Source organism: Drosophila albomicans, chromosome 3, assembly GCF_009650485.2.
Source record: "Drosophila albomicans strain 15112-1751.03 chromosome 3, ASM965048v2, whole genome shotgun sequence".
NCBI classification, from domain to species: Eukaryota; Metazoa; Arthropoda; class Insecta; order Diptera; family Drosophilidae; genus Drosophila; species Drosophila albomicans.
This window is the reverse complement of record NC_047629.2, coordinates 9,010,195-9,033,177: the sequence shown is the minus strand read 5'-3', so window position 1 is coordinate 9,033,177 and position 22,983 is coordinate 9,010,195. Positions and strand designations below refer to the sequence as shown.

Here is a 22,983-nt window from a genome sequence, read left to right as displayed (position 1 = left end):
TCCAAGTCGTTCTCTATTCTCTGTTTCCTCTGTTGTCTGATGCACACATTTTGTGCCCGCGGGGCCAAATGAATGAAATTTGGATGAACAGTTGACGAATTGAACGCAGTGAAGTGAAGTGAAGTTAAGGGTTCAAATTCAATTTGAGTTTCAGTTTTAGGTTGGGTTACTAAAGTCAAATGAGCTGCACACAACAACGAGGCCAACACACAAATTGATGCACAAAATGATGCATAAAATGATGCGCATCTAAATGGGGCACATGATGAGTTCAATGGAAATAATTGATTAAGTCCCACAAAAGATAATAAATGTGTTTGTTAGGTGTCTAAGGAAAATAATACATTTTATATTCGCTTACAAAATTATATCACAGAAATTAAAATGAATTTTCTTATTAATACATACTTCCAGGAAAACGTTTAAAGCTCTGTAAAAAAACGAATAAAATGGGTGTTTATTATACCCGCTATCCAGCAGCAGCCGACTCCTGGATCTCAAAGACTATAAAAGATAGAGCTATACATTTTTTCGACATCACATGTTATGTTTACATTCAAATCAAGTTTGTTTAAAATTTATGCCACACCCACTTTCGCGCCAACAAATTGACAAAACTCTAATAACAGGCAACAATAATAACTGTAGTCTTGATTACTGAAAATTTGGTTGAGATCAGATACAAATGATCGAAGTTATTAAAGAAATACTTTTATTTGGGCAAAAACTAGGAGTCTTTGTTGATTTGTTTAACAGTCTAGTATATTGTGCACTCTAAGTATATCTTGAATGCAGTACTATATAAATATACCAAATTATGGACTTTTGTATATTTTAGTATTTTCATTGTAGAATAATTTGGTATATTTTAGCAATACCGCACTGTTTTGCTATTATTGACAATTGGTATTGGATATCTTACAGTCACGCTCACACTCGACTGAAGCGTTTTTATTTGTTTTTATTATAGAAAGTCAAAACTGCCTCATATGTAAACTACAAAAAATAATAAATTATAAATAATAGAAATTGGAATGTAGTTTCATATTCTCAACCGAGAGTCTGTATGACTCAATACCAAATAATAATCAATAATTTAACATTTTAGCTAATAACAAAAGTATCTAATTAACAAATCATTCATTGAATGTACTTTGCTTTATTTTCTGGAGTTTCTCCAAGACAAGTCGCAAATTCAAAATTAAGTTAACATTGTTTAAATACTTCCTGCATTCTTAATTATTCAGTTGTAAATGTATCTCCAATATAATAAGAAACAAATTATTATTTTCATGTAACTAAATTTATTTTTATCAATGTCTACTGCTCATAGGTGACTTTTTCTATGATTATATGTAAATTTATAATTAAATGCCTAACTTTTTAATTGAAATGAAATAAACCAATTTGTGACTAAGAAAACGAAAATTGTATTTAAAATAACAAATTATGAAAAATGAAGTTTATACACAAAGAGAAAAAATCTAGAAAAATAATCTAGAAATACGATTTTTAGGTTGGAACAATCTTAAATCGAGATTCAAATCTTGCTAAGTTTACAAGATTAAAAACGTCTTATTTAAAGATTAAAATATTGATTCAAGAATTTTTTATTCTTGATTGAATAGTAGATTGGAAATCTCTTAATTTCTCCATTCTTAATTAAATAATCTTGAATTTCAAGATTGGCAATCTAGATTTTTTGTAGATTTTCGATCTTCATTTAAGAATAAATCTTTTTGGTTCAATTTTAAAATACAAACAATCTTGCTTTTTTATTTTATTCTTGATGTTAGTTTTTTCTTTCTGTATAGAGGTCTTGAAATTGTCAAATTTATTGTTTTATTGTCGCTTTTGGCTATTTTGTGATGTATTCCTTATAGAAAGGAAAATCAATTCTGAATTTAAAATTCTAAATTAAGTCATCAATATTATTTAAAGCTCAAAAGGATATGCATATTATCATATGAACAGAGAGAAAAAAATCTAGATTGAAAAGTTGATTGCAATATTGATTTAATATTTTTTCGATCTTAAAATAAAATCTTGAAATAACATAACAAAAATTAAGGAAACTAAAAAGTTTGTAGCATTTTCCATGCAAAAAAAAAAAAAAAATGAAAAGCTGCGTTAGCTTCTTTATTAAAGCTCTGTATTGGCAATTAACCCATTCGATCAGTGCTAACTTGATTCACTTGATTTTCTCCCCCTTTGCGTATCACAACTTTGAATGCATCGTTGCGGGTTTTGACAAAAAAAAAGTTGCGGGTGGTCACGGCTCTCAAATGGGAAGCAAATGCAACAGCTGCCTCTCTCCCTCTCTCTCTCTCTCTCTCCCTCTCTTTTCGACACTAACTATTCCTCTTCTTGTCCACCTTCTACCCATTTCCATTTCCATCTCCTCGTTCGTGTTTCCATTTCCTTTTTCTCATAGTGGTTGTTATATGTAGTTTTACTTTTTTTTTTCGTTATTTTGGATTATTTTCAAAATTCGGGCAAGGGAAAGGGGCATCGAGTGGTCTGCGGGCAGGTTGAATGATTCAAGTGCAACAGAAATGCAACAACAACAACTGAACTCAACAGAACAGTAAATTTTACTGCGTGTGTCGACGCGAGAAGAAAGAGAGAGAGGGGAGAGAGGAGTTATTGCCCTGCGGCCCGCTTGTCCAGCCCCTGTTTATTTGCCATTGGCATTATTCTGATTCTGATTCGGATTCTGATTCTGGTTCTGAGTTTGATTCTCTCGCTCACTCCGTGGTTGCTAACAACGTCAGGAACTCGGATTTTATTCTACGTTCTACGCTCCATGGCCACAAGTTTTCAGATACTTTACGAGTGTATTTGTATCTGTGTGTGTGAGTGTGTGAGTGCGCACGCTGCGGGTGATTAATTTGCTGGAAAAAATGTGCTATACGAAATTATGGTTGCTTTTTCATATACACATGTGTGTGTGTGTGGAGACGAAGGTAATCAGTTTGTGATTGGGTTGAGAGTTGAGAGAGAATTCACAGTTGCCAACGGGGGTGGGCTTTATGTGTTGATTGAACTTATCCGACAAAAAATAAAAGTAAAATTTCGTGAAAAAAATTCAACTCAATGAAATGTTATGAAATTGACTGCAGACCGTGAGTCAAGGCAAAAATGATAATTTTAATTGCCAATAACACGATGACTGTGATTGGCAACTTGACTGTGCTAATAAAACAGAAGTAGAAAATATAAATATTAACGAATAGTAGAAAAATACTAGATGATTGTATACTGCAAGCTTAACTTTTAAAGTATTTTCTTCAAAAACTTGAAATCTTAATTTTATTCCTTGTTTTTGTCATTTCATAAATGCGCTTTAACAAGTTGCATTCAAAGTTATTTACATGCAACCGGTTGCAAGTTGTTGTGTTTGTTGTTTGACGCGCAACAAGCTTGAAGTTGCGTGTCGCTTAGAGCTCTGAACACTTTTAGTATTGCAAAGTAAGAGTAGAAGTACAACTTTAGTTTAAATAGAAGTCATATTTTATAAGTTCCATTTTGTATAAGTTTTATTTTATACCAAACATACAAGCGACTTGTTTCATGCTGTGCAACTTGTTTCAAGGAGTTGCACGCGTTTTGTTTTGTTTACATCTGACTTAGCGGGAAATGCAACCCAACAAGTGTAAAGCCAAAGCAGAAGTAAACAAAACTTGGATTTCGACTTGTTTCAGGCAACTTCTACCTTTTATGCCTTATACGCAGTATAAGCTATGGATGAAACTGTTATATAATACTTCGACTAAAAGTCTTAGAAATAACTTATAATGACAGCATACTAATGAAATAAGATCAAATGAATTACATTTTAAATTGAATATAGTTAATTCAAGAAAAGTTTGTATTATTTGACAAAAATCGAAGTAATTAACATAAGGATAATGCGTTTATAAGAGTTAATAGAAGACAAGCGAATATCGTAAAAGTCTACTACGTAGCAGCTGGACTTATATGCCGAATCGAAGTCGAATGCTTCGCAGTGGCGGCTGCATACTCTTATACGTTGTGTATAAGTTGGCTTAGCAAAGAAACGCACCTGCGAGCAATGCAACATTAGACACGTTGTAACGTGAATTGCAATCGAACTTACAACCTGTTGTGAGTCAAACAAGATGCGCGTACAAATAAAGCAAATAAAACAACAACAAAAAAGGGTAAATAATAATTGAAAAGAAGAACAAATATTTCGGGGTATCGAAATGGCATATCGATTAAAAAAATTCAATTTAAAAAAAATTCTGATGGGTGTAAAATAAATACATTTCGAGATTACGCGTATGTTTGACCGTAAACCTCATGCAACACAATGCGCTGCACTGCAATGCAACCCCCTCCCCCCACTTGCCCCTAGCTCGAGAGTGTATGAGTGTATGTGTGTGTGTGACTGTGCAAGCATTTACAACTGGGATGCCTTTGCACGCGACTTATGACTTTAAGTCCGTCGATGTTTTTAGCTGTTTTAATATTTATGAAAAAAAAGGCGAGCGTCGAGTGTTGAGCGCTCAGCGCTGAGCGTCGCGCACTGCAAGCCGCATAAATATCCACTAAGTCCCCGAGTCTGAGTGTGTGTCAGTGTATGTGTGTGTGTGTTGCTATGTGCTACCCTTAAGTGAAAACTGAAGAAGAGCTGACAACAACAGCAACAGCTTCTGACTGTAGCGTTTGTCCCCCTTTGAGCTGCTCTCTGGGCTGTCAAGCGTAAATTCAATAAATATGAATATAAGATCATACACACACACACACACATACACTTGTTGTTACATTTTTCACTCACTTGGACTAACTTGGCTAACACCCTCGTCCCATTGAAATATTCACGCTGACGATGACGTTGTGAAGTACAAAAACGTTTTGAGAGTGAGTTTTTTCTTCTCCTCCTCCTCCTCCTCGTTGTTGTTGTTGTTGGTGTTGTCATCTTATTTACTCGATATCGAAATCTTTGTTTGCGCTTATTATTTGTAGCTGGCTCGTTCTTTGTCTGTGCTGATGCTGCTTGCTACTCGAATTTTCCGATTGGCAATAACAAAAGGCAGCGAGGTTCGCTTCTAAAGTGTGTGTCTCAAGGAAATTCCTTGACAGCCAAGCAAGTTCATCAATATGCAATATGATAGATTACAACATTCACTTGCTATCAATTAAAGTATCCTAATTACAACGGCGAGCATACAGATTGAAGTTGTTCCAGCACAAGTTTGAAACAGTTATTTGAGGTTTTGATTGATTCATTCATGCCACCCTCGCTTGCTGCTGGCTGGCTGGAGCTGACAAAATATGAAAATAATTCATTGCCAGCGTCTTCGACAACGTCATCCACATGCTCTTACTCATGCTGAAGCTGCGAGCTCTACAAAACTGAAAGTGTGCAGCGACGGCAGACTGGCAATAAAGTCAATGGAGCTATCAAAAATCGTCAACGCAATGAAGCTAAAACTTGCCAAAGTGCCACGCCGCATATGTGTGTAAGAGGTGGAGAGAGGGGGGAGAGGAGGGGGGATTGAGGGTAGTTGACAGAATCAAAGGAGCTGCTGCTTTTGCTCTTGCTGTGCATGTGCTTTAGATGGGAATATTTATGCCCACGGTCGGTTTGAGATAATGCAATGGCCAATGGCTTGACTCTGCGTGTGTGTGTGTGACTATGTGTGTGTAGTAAAAGTGGCTACAACTGCTGCATTGATGATGGCTCAAATGGTTGCCTCGCTGCTCGTTGACTACATATGAAATATGTAACGAATACGGCCAAGTAGCGGAGCACTAGACAGCGACTTAATATTGCTAATAGCGATGGAAACTTGAAGTCATAAGCAAATGAGCAGGCAACTAAAATGAGGGTGAATCCTGCAAGAAGTATTATATATAAAAATACTATATATATAAAAAAGAAAAAATACAAGGAAGAAAGCGGTAGTCTAGTGTGCTCGACTGTGAGATACCTGCAACCCATTGTGAATAAAAACAAAATAGTGTGGTATTAATTTTAATATATACCAAATTAATATACCAAAAAATACTAAAAATATACCGAAGGCTACATTTGGTATATTGGTATAATACTACATTTAAAACACACCATAGAATACAGAGTATACCAGATTGGATCGTTCAGCATTTTTTGCCAAATAAAATGCCTAAAATACTAAAACATACTAAAAGCTAATATTAGTATCGATATACCATGACATTTAAAATATACCCTAGTATATAGAATATATCAGATTACCAACCAAACCAGCCATGTTTATAAGTTAATACAGCAAAAATACTAAAATATACCTGAAGCTATAATTGGTATGTATAAATATACCCTAGTATTCGAAATCAAATCAGTCTTTTTACCAAATTAATATACTTAAAGCACAGAAATATATCGATATATTATAAGATTTAAAATATACAATAGTAAACATTATATACCAGATTTCCAACTAACCAGACTTTTTGCCAAACTAAAATACCAAAAACACTAAAATATACTAAAAGCTATACAGATATATTATGATAGTTTACTGACCAAACCAGCCTTTATTGCTAGTTTCTAGAATTTTTAAACGACGAAAACCAAAATTTGTAGGAAACATAAAGTTACCATTGTCACGAAAATCATGACTCTAGCTTCAAAATTGCAATTGCTATTCATAGACATGGCTATATCGTCTCTGCTGTTGACGATGATCAAGAGTATATATACTTTATGAGGTTTTGCCTGTGACATACAGTCAGCGCCACAAAAAAAGCCGCACTTTTAAGGGTTACGAATTTGTAACTTTCAGGGCCTGTGGTTTCATTGTATGATTTCGGATTCGCCCAATTTTTTTTTAACAAGTTAATTGATGGTATGTTAATAAAAGTGCATACCAATTTTTATTTTAAATTTGCTTTTAATATTAAAAAAAATGTTGCTTTTGGTTTCACCCTACATATGCTGTAGACGCAAAGTTATAACACCCTTCTACTTTATGGGTAGCAAGTATGAAAAAAATGGAAAAAGGGATAGCAAACGTGCACTTCCTTAAATTACACATGGCAGCAGAAGCGGCAGCAGCGATAGCATAAAAGTCCACATCAAAGTATCTGCTTGCCTTCATTATTTGCTCGCATTATATATGTATTATAAAGCTGCTTCGAGGTATTTGTTGCCAAGTGTAATTTCGAGAAACTTTCGACCCGAAACTTGCCTCGACTTCAACTTAAAGACAAAGCCATAAAGGCATATTGAATGCAAGTTTCTAAGAAAATAAAAAATAGTGGATATGGAAAGCAAGGCGAAAGGACAATCAAAAGGCCAAAGACAGTAGAAGGGAACGGCGGACAAAGTTGGCCAATGCATTGGCTTGTTTTGATGGCCAAATTAAGCCAGAGATAGGCGCAAAGTGTGGTGCGATTGTAAAGACAACAACTGCAACAATTGTTACGATGGCCGAGTAAATATTGCAAAGTGGCAAACTTCAAGTAATTCAAGTTGTCGACAGAGACAGCGACAGCGACAACGAAAGCAAAAGCAGTAGCAAAAGCAAAAGGTTTTAGCCCGGGTTAACCAGACTCCAAAGGATTCACAAAGTTGCCAAGGCCAAGAAGCTGCAGAAACTTGCTAAGAGCATGCAGCTAACACACCAGCAAAATGAGGCGAGAAACTAAGCCAAACTTTGCCATGGAGATGGAGAATAAGAATGCTTATGGAATACATACAACAAGTGTTGGCCTGGCCTAAATCAATTGTCCCAACTGCAAGTGCAAAGTGGGAAAAATGAGGTGTGTGTTGGGCATAAAGGAAAAATTAAATTGCAGCATAAAAATGTAAACTAAATTGAATTGTGCTTTCAAATACATATATGCACAATAATTTATGTTTTCGCATTTAATCTGCGTAAAGAATATTATAGTATAAAAATGATTTTGTAAATATTTAAATAATATTAAGGGTACTTAAGCTTTGCCTCTCAAAACAAATAAAAACTTGTAAATGTATAGTATATACATTTATTTTGATCAAAGTGTCTCCAAATATCTAAAAATCCAAAATATATTTAGTGTCTTACATTAATTTTATTAATTCAGTCAGAAAATACTAAATTGAGCTTTATACACTTTTCTGTTATCTTCTATTAATTGTGTTGATTGACAATCTAGCATATTTTGTAATGAAAGATATACTTTAAAAGCATCTAGTATATTTTGTATTCTGTGGTACATTTTGAATGTAGTAGTATCTGGTATATTTCGTATTCTGTAGTATAAATGTTAAATTTAGAAGTACATTAATATATCATATAAAGCTCTTGATATGTTTTAGATATTGCTCTGGTTGGTATATTTGTATTGCCTTAGTATCTTGTATATTTCGTTGGTATATTTTTAATTTAGTAGTATATTAATATATCAGATACAGGTATAGGTAAGTTTTAGATATTCATTGTTTTGATTTTCAATTTGGTATATTTCGTACTATATGGTATATGTACAATGCATTATTATTTGGTATATTTTGTATTTTGTGATGTACAAATATACTAGATGATGCTTTCGACGCGATTTAGTATTTGTTAAGTATATTTATTTAGTAAATTTGTGTATTTAGCTTGCTTCTTTGCTTCATATTAAACGCTCACTTGTTAAATTTCTCTTCATATTATTCTAATAAAATGCTCTAATATTCATCATATAAATGTAACCATTCTAAAGTTTTTAAAGCATTTCGAAATGTAAATAAATGAAGCAACAATATTTATTTATTTATAATGAACTCTGTGATACACTTGCCGCACTCTTTTCAGTTGTTGTCCATTATTTGGAACTGTCGACAACATTCAACAACATTAGCAAATATGTAAGTACATTTTTTGCCATTTAGCCTGAGGGCTACTTCAAACTCCATAAGCTGTCATCATGGCGGTCCTAACAATATATTTTGTGTGCGTGTGCGTGTGTGTGTATAAAAATTGAAGCAGGCATTAACATTGGCAACAGCCAATTATAGCTTCAATCCCGAGGGGAAGCAAGCAACCAGGCGAACCCTTCAGGTACGACAACTACGCATTAGAAACAGCCTCCTTCCCATCCCCACCCCCATCCTCATTCCCCTCCTCCACCACAATCCTTTCCCTCTGAACTTCACTTTTAGCCAACAGCCTTTTGGCCACTAAACCCACAACTAAGCCAAGTTGACGAGCAAATTTTCAGGGTTACTCGCATTTTTATTTTGGCTCAGCGAGTGGAGAGAAGTGAATGGGGAAGAGGACTGACGATGTGGATGGAGGGGAGATGCTGCTGCTGACATGCACTTGAAGGGTCAGAGGAAAGCAAAAGCAGCAGCAGACGCATGTCAAACCCAACTCGCAGCACAAAACAGCCCCTGATAGCTGGGGAAACTGTTAACTGGTAACTCGGAACTCGGAACTAAATAGAGAACAATTTTTTATGTGTAAGTGTAAGTGTGTGTGTGTTGCCAAATAGAAATCTGTAAATCTGGTAAACAAAGTAAACAATTGCACAAAACGCAGACAATACAGACAGTTAGATATTCTAAGGGAATGGGAATGGGGCAGAAAAGAAAAGTTGCGGAAAATAAGAAAAATGCAGGGCTCGGAAGTTGTCAGTTGTTGCTTTTGTCGTTGCTTCTTCATGTTGATGCTGATGTGCCTGACATTTTTGTTGGGGGGTTTGCTAACAAGCCAACAAAAAAAAAAAAATTACACAAAAAATGAAAGAAAAATTCAATTTAATGCACAACTGCCATTTTTATTTTCATTCGCATTTATATGTCTTTTATAATTTACTTTTTTTGTGTGTGTGCTGGACACTTGCACTCTGTTGGCCAACAGAAATTTTTGGGGTTCTGCTAATTTATGGCACGCGTCCGTCTAAGCCGATGTTCCACTGCGAGTATAAAAGAAAAGTAAATATTTTATTACACACATTTATGACGCACTTTGGCGCAGCTCTGGCGAAAAACTTTTGGGACGCAAAACTGCCAAGTGGAACTATTAAAGCTGTAAAAAAGTTTTCCACATACACACATGTCAAGTAGAAAAGCCCCAGGCGCACAGCAAAGAGGGCAGAAACAGGGTTAAGAGTGGAGTAGAAAGAGAGAGCGAGAGAGAGAGAGTGGGAGTCAGAAAGAGAGATAGAGAGGGAGAGGGACACACAAACATGCGGCTGGCGTTGTCAGCAGTCGCGTCGTTGTCGTCATTTTGACCGGAAATGCGCAGTTTTTAGTGAAGTGCATGCCATTTTGAATTGCCAACACACAGATCCATATGAGGAACCCACACACACACACATACACACATAGACATACGTACACAATACACTCATAACACACACTCACACATACAGTACACATGCTAACCATTCGCGTTTGTCAACACAGTTCGCGTACACTTTAGCTAAAAACAAAACGAGTGGGCAGCCTTTGTCCCCCCTAACACTCATCCGCTCTCTCTCTCTCTCACACACTCCCTCTCTCACTCTCTTTACTCTGCCAATATGCCCTTCGCCCACTACACATGCTTGTTCAGTGCATACTGCACTCAGTTGGTCAATATGGCGGTTTTTTGGACGCGTCCGCGTTTGCTGCGGCCAAAGCAACTATTGCTAGAGATGAGCGCCTGATTAGGCGATGATTTGTGCTCTTTGATTTATCTATTTAACATCTACAATTAAGCACGATAAGAGTGGACATATACATACAAATAGTTAGCTTATTTTTATTAGGACACCATTTCTTCAAAGATAATCTCTTAAATTTATGCTCTAAACATAATTTAATAAATAACTAACTAAATATTAACTTCTATTCGGATATTATTCCTCTTCAATTTGACTTTAGCCTTAAGTGCTTTAACTTTAACTTTACTTATACTTATACTTATGCCCTGTGGAGATAAGTCATAGAGAAACCTTAGCCATAGGGCAACATAAGGGCAAACTGTACAATTAGATTAAAATTCAATTTTATAACGAAGTATCGATTGCTGGAATGAGATGCATAATCAGTCTTGAAGTGAACTACACACACATCACAATCTTGATATTTATTTGTTTCATTGATAATTTCTATTGTAGTGTGTAAATAACAATTGAAATAGTTCAGATTGAGTGTTCAGTTTAAAACTGATTGTCTGTAGACGAACATAATCCTTTTTGCTCATCTACAAAATTAAAAAGCATTTACATTCGTAAAGGGCTTTTATTAATATATTTATTCGATTAACAGCAACATTTACAAGTCCATAAGGTTAAGTACTAATAAATTGAAATATAAATTTTACACAACATTAACAATAATGATTACTTATGATATTTTAATCAAAACTATTAAATACTAATGAAGGACATCATAAAATTGAATATATAGTTATCAATCCGTGATTTTTATTGTAAACCTTATAATGATTACGGTCTTTAAAACAAAGCTCGTTGTTTTGACTGGCGGTGAAACTATAGCCTAAATGGTAACACCTAGAAGTAAACATCACCTTCACAATGAATTAAAGAAAAAGCATAGTTTATTCATAACTAATAGTGAAATGCAATCATTCACTTGTAAGTAACTTTAGTAAGAAACTTGCGGAATATGACCACTTGAAATTATTTACAATTCCTGCATCGTGCAGTGTCGTGCCGTGTCGTGTCACGACCTTTCTGCCTTCGCTAGCAGAGTGGTCACTGAACCTTTGGCCATATGTGTAAAGTGTAAACTGTAAACCGTACGACGCGTCGCCGCGGCGTTGCTAACTGTCGTTGTCGTTGTCGTCTCTTGTTTGCTGATGCTGCCTTTGCTGCTGCCGTTGCTGTTGCTGCCTCTCTGTAGTCGCAATGCTTATATCGACATTTCCGTTTAGGATTCATTTTGTTGCACAGCCGTTAGTTGTTGGTTTTTTTCATGCCTTCTTCCTATGCAGTGTGAGTGGACGAACGTTTGTGTGTTTATTGCATTTTGACCCAAGGATAATTTTCAACTGCATCCATTTCACTTTGTGTTTTTCTCTCTTCCACTTTCTTTGTCATCTTTTTTTCGCTCTTCATCTGCAATTTGCAAATCTTTCGCTTGTGCAGTTATTGCTATCAACATGAACACAGCCAGTCGCAGTTTTATGAAATTATATTATTATAAACGAAATATAATACAAAAAGCCAATTGTAGAAAATAAAGTATAAATTTACTCAAGTAATGCATTTTATAATGTTAATCGAGGTACCATAAAGTAGCTTAATTAAGTATATTTAAAATTCATTGGATAATTAGTTAGGAAATTGAATAATTCTATTTATAATTTAGAAATTGACATTAAAGTGAGAATATTTGTAGCTTATGGAAATTTATATACTTTGATCTACCATATATGTATGTATATAGATACTGCATACATATATATTGCTATATTGATTTACAGATATTGCTAACAACGTAGAAAATTTGACAAGAAGTTCAACAGCAAGTTGAAATTTTTTAAAATTTTATTCCTGTGAATAAAAAATAATTACAAACGTAATTGCAGAAATAAGGCATCGATTAATTTATGAGTATAATAGAATTTTATAACATTTCTCGAGTTTCATTAAATTAGCTTACAATTTATAAGATTATCAGAAATTGGTAAGAAAATTATAGTAATTATAAAGAGATACTGACGATCTTATTAATTTTGAAATATATATGCTATAATTATATACTACTAATGTAAAACATATGTATATGATATAAAGTAAAACAAGTTGTTAAATATTGTCATTAATAGACTTCTTTAATGACATTAAAAAACAGTGTTTCAAATAATAAATTGGACTTAAAAGAAATATACATTTCTTTATGTGAAGTTTTACAATTCAAAGCATTCAAATTCTTAAAAAATTTACCAGTCAACTATAATTAGTCGACTGCAAATAATGTCGATAAAAATGAAGTCAATCAATTAATCAAAATGTAGATGATTATTACCAAAAATTGATGTAAACGTTAATTATCGCAAAACATGAAATATTTGTACATCGAAGTGAATGTTAATCACTGGAATGAATTAACCAAATAATGTTGAATTTTAAGCAATTAAGGGAATGCATAAATTTGAATACAGAAGAGAACTTCACTACGCAACGAAAATCGAACCCGATGGATGATAGCAACAAATGCATTAAATATGAGGGAAAAATCGTTGTTAAGCTGCAGCAACTGAGGAAAATCCTCTTATTGCATTTCAGCGCATCAATTAGATATTTTTCCAATAAGGTGGGAAAACAGCGCAAAAAATGTGCAAAAAAAAAGAAAAAAAAGGGAAAAACTGAAAAATCAACAGCGTCTGTAGTGAAACTGTCCGTGGCAAGCGGAAAAATCAACAGAAGCCAGCGATGGCCAAAGCAAAGTCAACGGCAACGGCAACGTCAACGAAACGCAAAAGCGAAGCGCTAACGGATTTCGACTCCAAGCTGGGATATGTGTGGTGGAGGGGGGGAAAGGAGGGGGAAGTAGTTATAGAGAAGGAGCATGGAGGATACTTGCCACTCATGCCACTCGCAGTGCGGCGATGTGGCAGGTTGAGAGTTGAGAGCAGCTGAGAGAGCCACAGCGCACAGTTTGGTAGCTTATTAAAAACTACTTGTTAAGTTTGTTGTTTTCGTTGTTTTTTTGTTTTTTGTTTTTCGTTTTGTTTGTTTGTTTGGCCAAATTGGCGGTGGAAAATAGAAAACGCATAAAACGAACTGCTTTCGGAAAGGGTCTCAGTTGTGCTCTACAGAGAAATTGTAGCATAATTGTTGCAAAAGCAGGTTTAATATTTCTCTGTTCTCTTCCTTTTCATTGTTATAGTTGTTGTGTTTGTTTTTTTGGATTCTCGAGTTTGTTGGCATTATTGCAATAAGTAAAGTTGTTAATATTTCCCTGTTTGACTTGCGAAACAAGTCTGAAGCGCAGCTCATTGATATGTGCAAGTTTTGATTAACTTTTAATTGCAAACAATTCGCAACCATTATCGATGCTTTGCTCTGACGCTTACCCAATGAACCGACAACTGTAATTATGTTCCTCCTGATTCACTTCTAATATTTCAGCCATTTACGATTACTGTTTGTAAATTCATAATTTTGTACAGAGTAAATTCGTTAACTTTATTTTTCTAATCTATATGAGAGGAGGACATTATGGCTTATGGCGAACAGAAAATTTATGGAGGCAATCTGGTATATTTTGTACTAATGGTATATCTTGATTGTAAAAGTATATTGTTATACAAAGTGTAACATTTGGAATTATTAGTATTTTTCGGAATATTAATCTCTTCAATCTATTTATAATTTCTACTTCAAAATTTATAATTTGATACAGAATAATTTTCATATCCGTTACCCATATGATAGAAGGGTATTATTACTATGAGCAAACATATTTTCTATTTATGGTATATCTTGCTGATAAAAGTATATCGTTATACCAAACATAGCTATTTGCAAATTCATAATTGGGTACAGCAATTTCGTTAACTATATTTTTTTACCCGCTATCCATAGAAGGCCATCATTACTATGCGCCAACAGGAAACAGGCAGATAGAGGTATTTGGTATATGTTCTATCTATGGTATATTTTGCAATCAAGCAAAAGTATATGACTATACCAAGCATAGCTTTTGGTATATTTTAGTATTCTCGGATTATTAATTTTTATTTTTAATCCATTTACGTTTGTTTGTAAATTCAGAATTCGGTACAGCTTAATTCCGATAACTATATTTTTATACCCGCTATCCATATTAGGGCATTATTACTATGCGTAAAAAGGACATAGGCAGAAGGAGGATATGTGGTATATTTCCTGCCTATGGTATATCTTCAATGTTAAAGTCAACATTTCAGTATTTTTCAATATATTGATTTGATATCTTCCAACAATAATACTGCTTTGTCATTTCAGCTTTTATGATTGCTGTTATGTGAATTCATAAATTGATACAGAATAATTTTAAAAAATATATTTTGACTGAGCAAACAGCAAATGTATGTAGCAAGTAAAAAATGAAATTTGGAATATTTCCTATCTATGGTATATCTCAAATATATAGACATATTTCTTATACCACAATTGTACGTTTCCGGTATATTTCGAGTTCGTTATATTAAATATAGCTAATTTATATAGCTTATAGTATATTTTTCAGCATATTAATTTGATATATTTTAACAATAATACTGTTCCGACATTTCAGCCGTTAGGATTGTTGTTAATCTGATTTCAATAAATATATTTTACTGTCAACAACAAATGTATGTAACAGGAAAAACGAGAGAATTTGGTATATTTGTAAGGCATAGATATATTTTTTATGCCCAATATAGCTTTTGGTATAATTTAGTTTCTTTTCATTATATTAATTTAGAATCTTCGTCTACTTTAGGATTTTTGGGTATATGTAAATAGTTGTTTGGTATATTAATGTGATATTTTAACTGTTTTCGCATTGTATCGGTTATTTTATAAGCGAACACACTCTACTACATCTTAATTGCTGTCTGTTACTTATTTATGGAAACTGCTTGTAAATGTAGCTCTCAAAATTCTATGTGCACTGCGTGTCCGCATAATATTTGCTCAATCATTTGAGGCTTTCTCTATTACAAATCCGTGGATGCCCTCGCATTACCAAAATTATGTGTCACACAGGTTTGGTTTCTATGGATTTAGGCTGATTTTCCCAGGTGTATTAGACCCAAAAAACGTACGCACGGCTCTAGCACAATAATCATGGTAATTAACATGCAAACGAAATTATGAAAGAGAGCAAAAGGTAAACAGAGTCGAGTCGAGTCGAGACGCAACTCAATGGAATATCATTGTGGAAAAACCCGCAAAGAGGCTAGAGGTTGAATTCAATGTTTAAATAAACATGACACACAACGTGGCTTCAAAATGGGATGCCTTCGATGATGTCTGAGAACCAAAAAGCCGAGACGTGATGCGACAGATGCGATGTAGTCTCTCTATTGGCATTGTCATTGTCATCGTGTCTTCGTCTCAGACTCACACTCGAGAGGGGGCACAAGCGGGGCAATGATTGGCAAAGAGTCAAAGTCCCGACGACGACTAGGCGACCTCAGTGCGTGTTTGTGTGAACGCGTTACGTTAATTAAGCAAAGTGAGCGAGACACACGTTGCCCTTACAGCAGGAACCCAAATGAGGCGGCAATGTGAATGAGAGCGAAGCGAGTGGCAACTGCAACTGTGCGGCATTCAAATGAAATGCACAGACGCAAACGCAAACGCAACGCACAGGACAAGGTTAAGAAGCTCACACAAAGGACGAAGATGAAGAAGCATTTGTGGACAACATTCAACGGGGGTTGTCTACCTGCAGCTTCCCTCACACACCAGCCACGTTTGTGACGACAACAACAGCAGCAACAGCACAAAAAAAAAAGAAATAGGTAAGAAAAAAAAGGAGAGGAAAATGAACGTTGCAAAGATGCATTGAAGCGTAAGGCAGTGATAATCACGGCAAGGCGTCACCTCAACACGTAACGTCAAATGCCACGACACAGGCTGGAAGCTGAAGCTGAAGATGGAGCTGAAGCCATAACCAGGACGAAGAGCTCGGCTATTGTCATTGCCAGCCAGTGAAATTGCACGATAATCACAGCAACTTGAGCCCTCAAGTGTAGGCAGCCAGCAGAAAAGTAAGCTTCCCCTCTCACTCCCCTTTTCAGCATCCACTTTTGAGTCTGTTTATGCGTGGTAAGCCAATTTGGATATGGAAGCGCTAACCGAAAATTCAGAGAGAAGGCCGAGGGCGTTGCTATTGTCAAAGTGCATGCAAAGTCATCCGAGAAGGAAAGGAAAAGAGACAAGAGACGAGAGACGAGACGCAGGCAAATGATATGTCGGCGACAGAGTAATGACATTCTGAGTTCTTGTTTTTGTTGTTGCCAGACTCTGTTGAAAGCGAAAATGTTTGCTTTTTAATTGTTTTGTTTTTGTTGCTGATGCTGCTGCTGCTGATGCTTCACGTTACGTTTCTCGTTATACTGAAACTCAACCAGACGAGCCAATCTTCAAATGCATCGGAATATTGTATGATATTGTATATTCAAGTCCTTTAAAATGTGTCTCAGGGCAACGGCAAATCTTCTTCTCATTTGAATGGCTGCATTTAAGCCAAGCTGTTGGATAGATTTTACGATTTTTGCCAACGTCGACGTAAATATCCAAACAAAAAAATGAAGATAAAAAGAATTTTCATTTTAATTTTCAACAAATTTAGATTTGTAAAATCGAACAAAATCGATACACAAAATGTGGCAACATTTTTGAGCTGATGCAGCAATTAATTTGCTTCCTGGACAGCATTCCAAGTCAGAGTTTCATATATTTTGCCAAAAATTTCTTCAGGCTGTATTTAGGCAAATCCACAATGACGTCAACAACAGAGAACTGAAAAAGGAAGAAAATACACCCTATCATAAATTCATTTACAAACACCCAAAGTGCTTCCAACTTTGAGTTGAAAATCGATGATTAAGTAAATACAAAGTAACATTTTAGAAATTAATAATAATTTGTATAAAATCCTCTTTTGTTCGGAGTGATGAGTACTGAAATATTCGATTGTGAGGCTTAATTAAAATGCATTTCGTTTCACTGGCATTAAAAATGTCTCTGTGATTTTAGGTGACCGTTGCAATATTCAGATTTTGTGCCTATTAATTGGGGAAACGAGTGAGCCTTTGTGAGTGCTCAAATATTTAGGAATTTCAAATCGAAATTCCTACTTTTCTGACAACGAACTGAGAGACACTCTTCTAACACACTCATAACATATAGTTGACTTAATTGGCGACAAGCCATCAAGTTGAGTTGAGTCCACTTTCAATGCCACAAAATCATGTCCAAGCTGATTTGACCCACATCATCCGCTTAGCATACTTAGGACCTACCTCAAAAAGGACACCGCATAGAACGCCAGACACACGCAGGGGAATAAATCAAAAAGAGAGAGGAGAGAGAGAAAGAGAGAATTGTGAGGCACGCGTATCTATGACAAGTTCAATATTATAATTTGTTTACGAACTTTTGGCTGCATTAAAAATAAACGATAACAAGAAATGCCGCGCCTCATGAGATAAAGGACAATAGCGAAAAGGACATGGCAAATGGTAAAAATACGTACAAGCCCGCAAACGAAACTCAATTTTCGTGAAATAAAATCAAATTTAAATAATACAATAGGGGAAACCCTAAACGCCAGCGAAACCGGCAAAGAAATGGCGACAACAACAACAACAACAACGAGGACTACATCGAGAATGAGGACAACAACAAGGAGAATAATAATAACAACAAGTCGAAGGCAGCCGTGAGCGCGACAAGAGCAACAAGGACATCATCAAGTATATCGCTGCTTATTTATCTTTATCGCAATTCGTTCCCCGCCCCTTTATTCAGCCCTTAGCTCCTTCGTCTATCGCTTTCATGGCTGCGGGCGTCTTTTGATATGCCAGCTGAGTTGATAGCAAAGAAAGAAAGAGAGAGAGCAGAAGGATGTGTTGGGTTGAGTGGGGAGTGGGAGGGAAGCGACTGTGGGGGTCTGTGAGTCAAAGACGACATCAATATTATTGCCATAAGTTTCATATTTGCAGGCTTTAGATGCCGTTTAAAATTTCGCTGGCAACGTCTTCGTCTTCTACTTGTACTTCTACTTGTACTTACTTGCCATTTTATAGGATGCCATCGTAGTCCTCGTTTTGTCTGTAGATTGCTATGGGAGAATCCTGCAGGACAAAAGTGGCGGGCAGTTTGTTTTTCATTTCGCTGCGGCTTCGGATTCGTTTACTTTTGCCTTTGCTGCTGTTGCCCTTGTCGTTGCTTCGTTTCCTATACATTCTATAGCATAATTTTTTATTGATTTATTTGGCTTACAGCATCGTACCGCACCGCCCCCCGCCTGCTCTCTGCTCTCCACCTAGAAAATGTAATGGAAAAAATGTTTGCTGAATTATGTGTGTATCTCGGTGTGTGTTTGAGGGGAGAGTGTGTGAGTGTGTAATGCAGGCAAAATCAAACGTAGACAAGTGAAAATTTGAAACGATTTACGCGCAATTTACGGAAATTGCAGTGGGGCATATCAAATTGACAACAGAAACGGAGGAAGAGGACCAGGACGAGGATTGACAAGAAATATGTGGTGCGCAGAGCACAAAAAAAAAAAAAAAAAAATGAAAAAAGTGGAAAAAAAAACGAGATGAAGCAAAACTAATAGCAAACGCATGACTGAATGAATGAATGAATGAATGTACACAAATGACAGGCGAAATGGAAGAGAGAAGTTGGATTTCGTGATGAAAACTGAAAAATGAAAAATGCTGGCCAAATATCACGATATTGACAATATTCAACATTTGCATTTAATTATCGAGCACATTTCAGTTCGCATTTATGCATTGATAATTGCATAAATTATAAATAGGTGCACGCCCATTACAAACATTCGAATCTCGAATATTTCCGCATTTACATACATATTTGAAAATTTACATTCAATTATTTCCATCAAACATTCATATACTCTTGTATGTGACTTTAGGTGTCAAAATATAAACAACGCATCGGCGAATTCTAATTCTATTGCCGCTGAAAGAATCTTTTTATTTAGCCAACATATCAATAAGTAGATAGATATATGAATATTATTATCCCAATGTTTTGCCGGAGGATAATGATTCCCCCACATTCACATTTGAACATTTGATGTCCAAATCAATTGCATATTTAATTAACATCCATCATTAACATTGAGTTGCTTTTATGAATATTATATTTGGTTACATATTTTAATTAACGACACAGCTGACGGCCATAAAAACTTTATTCAATGCTCTGCGTATTGACTGGTTAATAATAATTAATAAAGTTAGATGTCAACACATATATTATCATCATCCGTCAGGCAAACATTAAATACATTTCTGACAGCCAAATATCGCGAGAGACAAATTTACGTCGAGTCTCGAGTTAATTAATCTCCACTTGGAACATAAAAATATGATTTGTCTGTAATATTTAAGAGACTTAACCGATGAAACTTGTCTTAAAATGTAGTTTAACGGGATTCTAATTCAGCATTTGAACTCGCTGCTAATTAATTGCAGTTACATGCTGAATAATGGATAAGGGTTAATCATTGACCATCGCTGACCTTTCATTTTCGCAAAACCATCTTTAAAATCAACAAGTCTCATTCTAATTAACTTTGACAACCCAAAAAATGTTTACCTTTTTTCTCCTGTGGCGGTTGAACGGGCCATTACAAATTTTGCATCTGGCCAATCTGCCTTGAGATAAAGTTAGGAAAGGAACAGGAAACTTATTAATAGAACAGATTGACACACGGTGAGGTACCCATTAGTATTAGAAGAATAATATTACAAGAAAGAAGATAAAGTGGTGAAAATGTGATTATATCAATTATGATATCAATAATGAATATGACAACAAAAATAATAATAATAATAATAATAATAATAATAATAATAATAATAATAATAATAATAATAATAATAATAATAATATAATAATAATAATAATAATAATAATAATAATAATAATAATAATAATAATAATAATAATAATAATAATAAAATAATAATAATAATAATAATAATAATAATAATAATAATAATAATAATAATAATAATAATAATAATAATAATAATAATAATAATAATAATAATAATAATAATAATAATAATAATAATAATAATAATAATAATAATAATAATAATAATAATAATAATAATAATAATAATAATAATAATAATAATAATAATAATAATAATAATAATAATAATAATAATAATAATAATAATAATAATAATAATAATAATAATTATAATTATAATAATTAGATTAATTAATTTATTTGAATACTCAATATTAATTTTTCAAAATCGTCATTTACTTTCCATACCTTACCTTAATACTCACCCTCCCATGGTCTCCGCAGGGTATATGAAAAAACTCAATTAAAAGTCTGCTTAGTGCCAGCTTAAGCAATCTGCTGCTGAACGTAATTGTATTTATTTTGAACAATTTCGTAATCAGAGTCAGCCGAGCAAACAATCAACATTACTTTGACCAAAATGTACCTAGCTGGAAATAATATAAAACAAGAAAGAAAAGCAACAACAACAACAACAAGCCAAATAAATAAATAAGTTCGCACGATGGGAGGAAAAAATTGCGCCAAATTAATGAAAAGCGCAAATGACAGTGCAAAAAATACAAAATACAAAAAAAGTGCTGTGAATTTAAAGCGGCGTAAAAAATGTGCGACAGGAAAAAGCAGAAAACGAAAAACTCTTTGAAATTAAATTTCGAAATGCGAAAGACAACCAGACAAACAAAATGCGAAGCTAACGAAAAAGAAAGTACGCCGTGCACTTTGGCCAAAATAGTCGGTGAAAAGCCAGGCTCCGTCCGGGAAGGGGAGAAGGGGGGATGAATGTATACAAATTCCGGAAAACGCAAATTTATTTCAGCATTTTTATACTCAGCTCAGATAAAGCACAGAAAACAGAAAAAAATAAACAAAAAAAAAAGTGGAAAAATGCGCATTAAATAAGTAATAAAGAAATCAAGAGAAGTTAAGTTAAAAAATAAAATCAGTTGGTTGTCGGACGGCGCTAACAAAGTTGCCACTTGTCAGACGTCAGTTGTCAGTTGTCAGTAAATGTTTATGAGTTAATCAACTTGTAATGACCAAAGGAGGCCATGAACAACTGGGACCGCTTCAGGGTCGGACGGAAAGTCACTTAAAGTGCGGGCAGTGATGAAGAAAAGTGTGTGGGGGGAGCGGGAAAAAAGTGTGTACGCAGTGCAGACAGCGAGTGAATGCAAAGAGTGAGTGCGAGTGAGTGAGTGAGTGAATTCAGAGAGTATTCAGAAACACAAACTGCTGAAAAATAAAAGTTAATTAGCTTTCATTTAAAGGCAGACACAAGTCCGACTGTTGCAGAGCAGCAGCACAAAAAGCCAAGACCAAAAGACCAAGAGCTGCAGATGATGAAAAACAACAGCAGCAACATCAACATCAACATCAGCTGAAATGAGCGACAAATAAACAAAAGTAAAAGTTTTATCCAAGAGCGGAAATGCGCAAAGCGCGTTGTTAACACGAAATGTGGCAAAGGCAACACAAGGCAGAGGCAAAGGCAGAAACAGAGGCAGAGGCAACTAAAAAGTGCCACAGATATAGTAAAGTAGAGTGGCAAGTAGTGTTTCAGCCATCTAAAAGTTTTTGGCCTTAGCCATTTATGGAATTTCTGAAATGCCACCCGGCAATTTGCACTTTTACAGATGTAACTGGCCAGCAAATTGCAGGCAAGCATCTAGAGAGGACTATCTCACATCTCTTGTGGCATGCAACACTCCTACTTCATTTCGGGTAATTTCACACGGAAGCAGCAAACGATCTTAATTGACAAACTCGTGTTTTTCTACTTTGATAGTTAGCAACTACTGGAAAATAATATGAAAAATGTATTCTTAAAATCAGTTTAATATTAAACAATACAATTTTCAGTTCACTGCTCTAGAATTAGTATTGATAGGAGACTTTAAAATCAAAATTAAACACATTACTTATTCCATTGATGGGTTCAAGTTCAAAAGCATACCTAATCTGAGAACAATATATATGAGTACATCATTCAAAATTTGACCTAAGCTCTGGTATTGGTATAATTATAAATATATTCTTGGAGGGTTTGGCTTGATACTGCAGTAGATTCAGATGTAGAACGCTCACTTAAGAAATTGTATATAATGTTAAAAAAGTGTTACCCTGACAGTTTTTGAAATCTTTAAATAATAATAAGAACATGTTCTCAATTACTAAAATTATTGTAGAATTTTGAACATGATTTAAGAATTTATCTTTGGAGCTCAGCATGATTTAAAATATGTTTATAATTTTTTTGT

General features: G+C 34.7%; 1 long non-coding RNA gene across 1 annotated transcript; it reads left to right on the top strand.

Annotated features, from left to right (window-relative positions):
- The first annotated feature begins 21,101 nt into the window (after positions 1-21,101).
- Positions 21,102-22,716, top strand: LOC127565607 (uncharacterized). Its single transcript, XR_007954938.1, has 3 exons — positions 21,102-21,913; positions 21,994-22,257; positions 22,311-22,716. It is a non-coding gene; the product is annotated as an uncharacterized LOC127565607 (long non-coding RNA).
- The last annotated feature ends 267 nt before the right edge of the window (positions 22,717-22,983 follow it).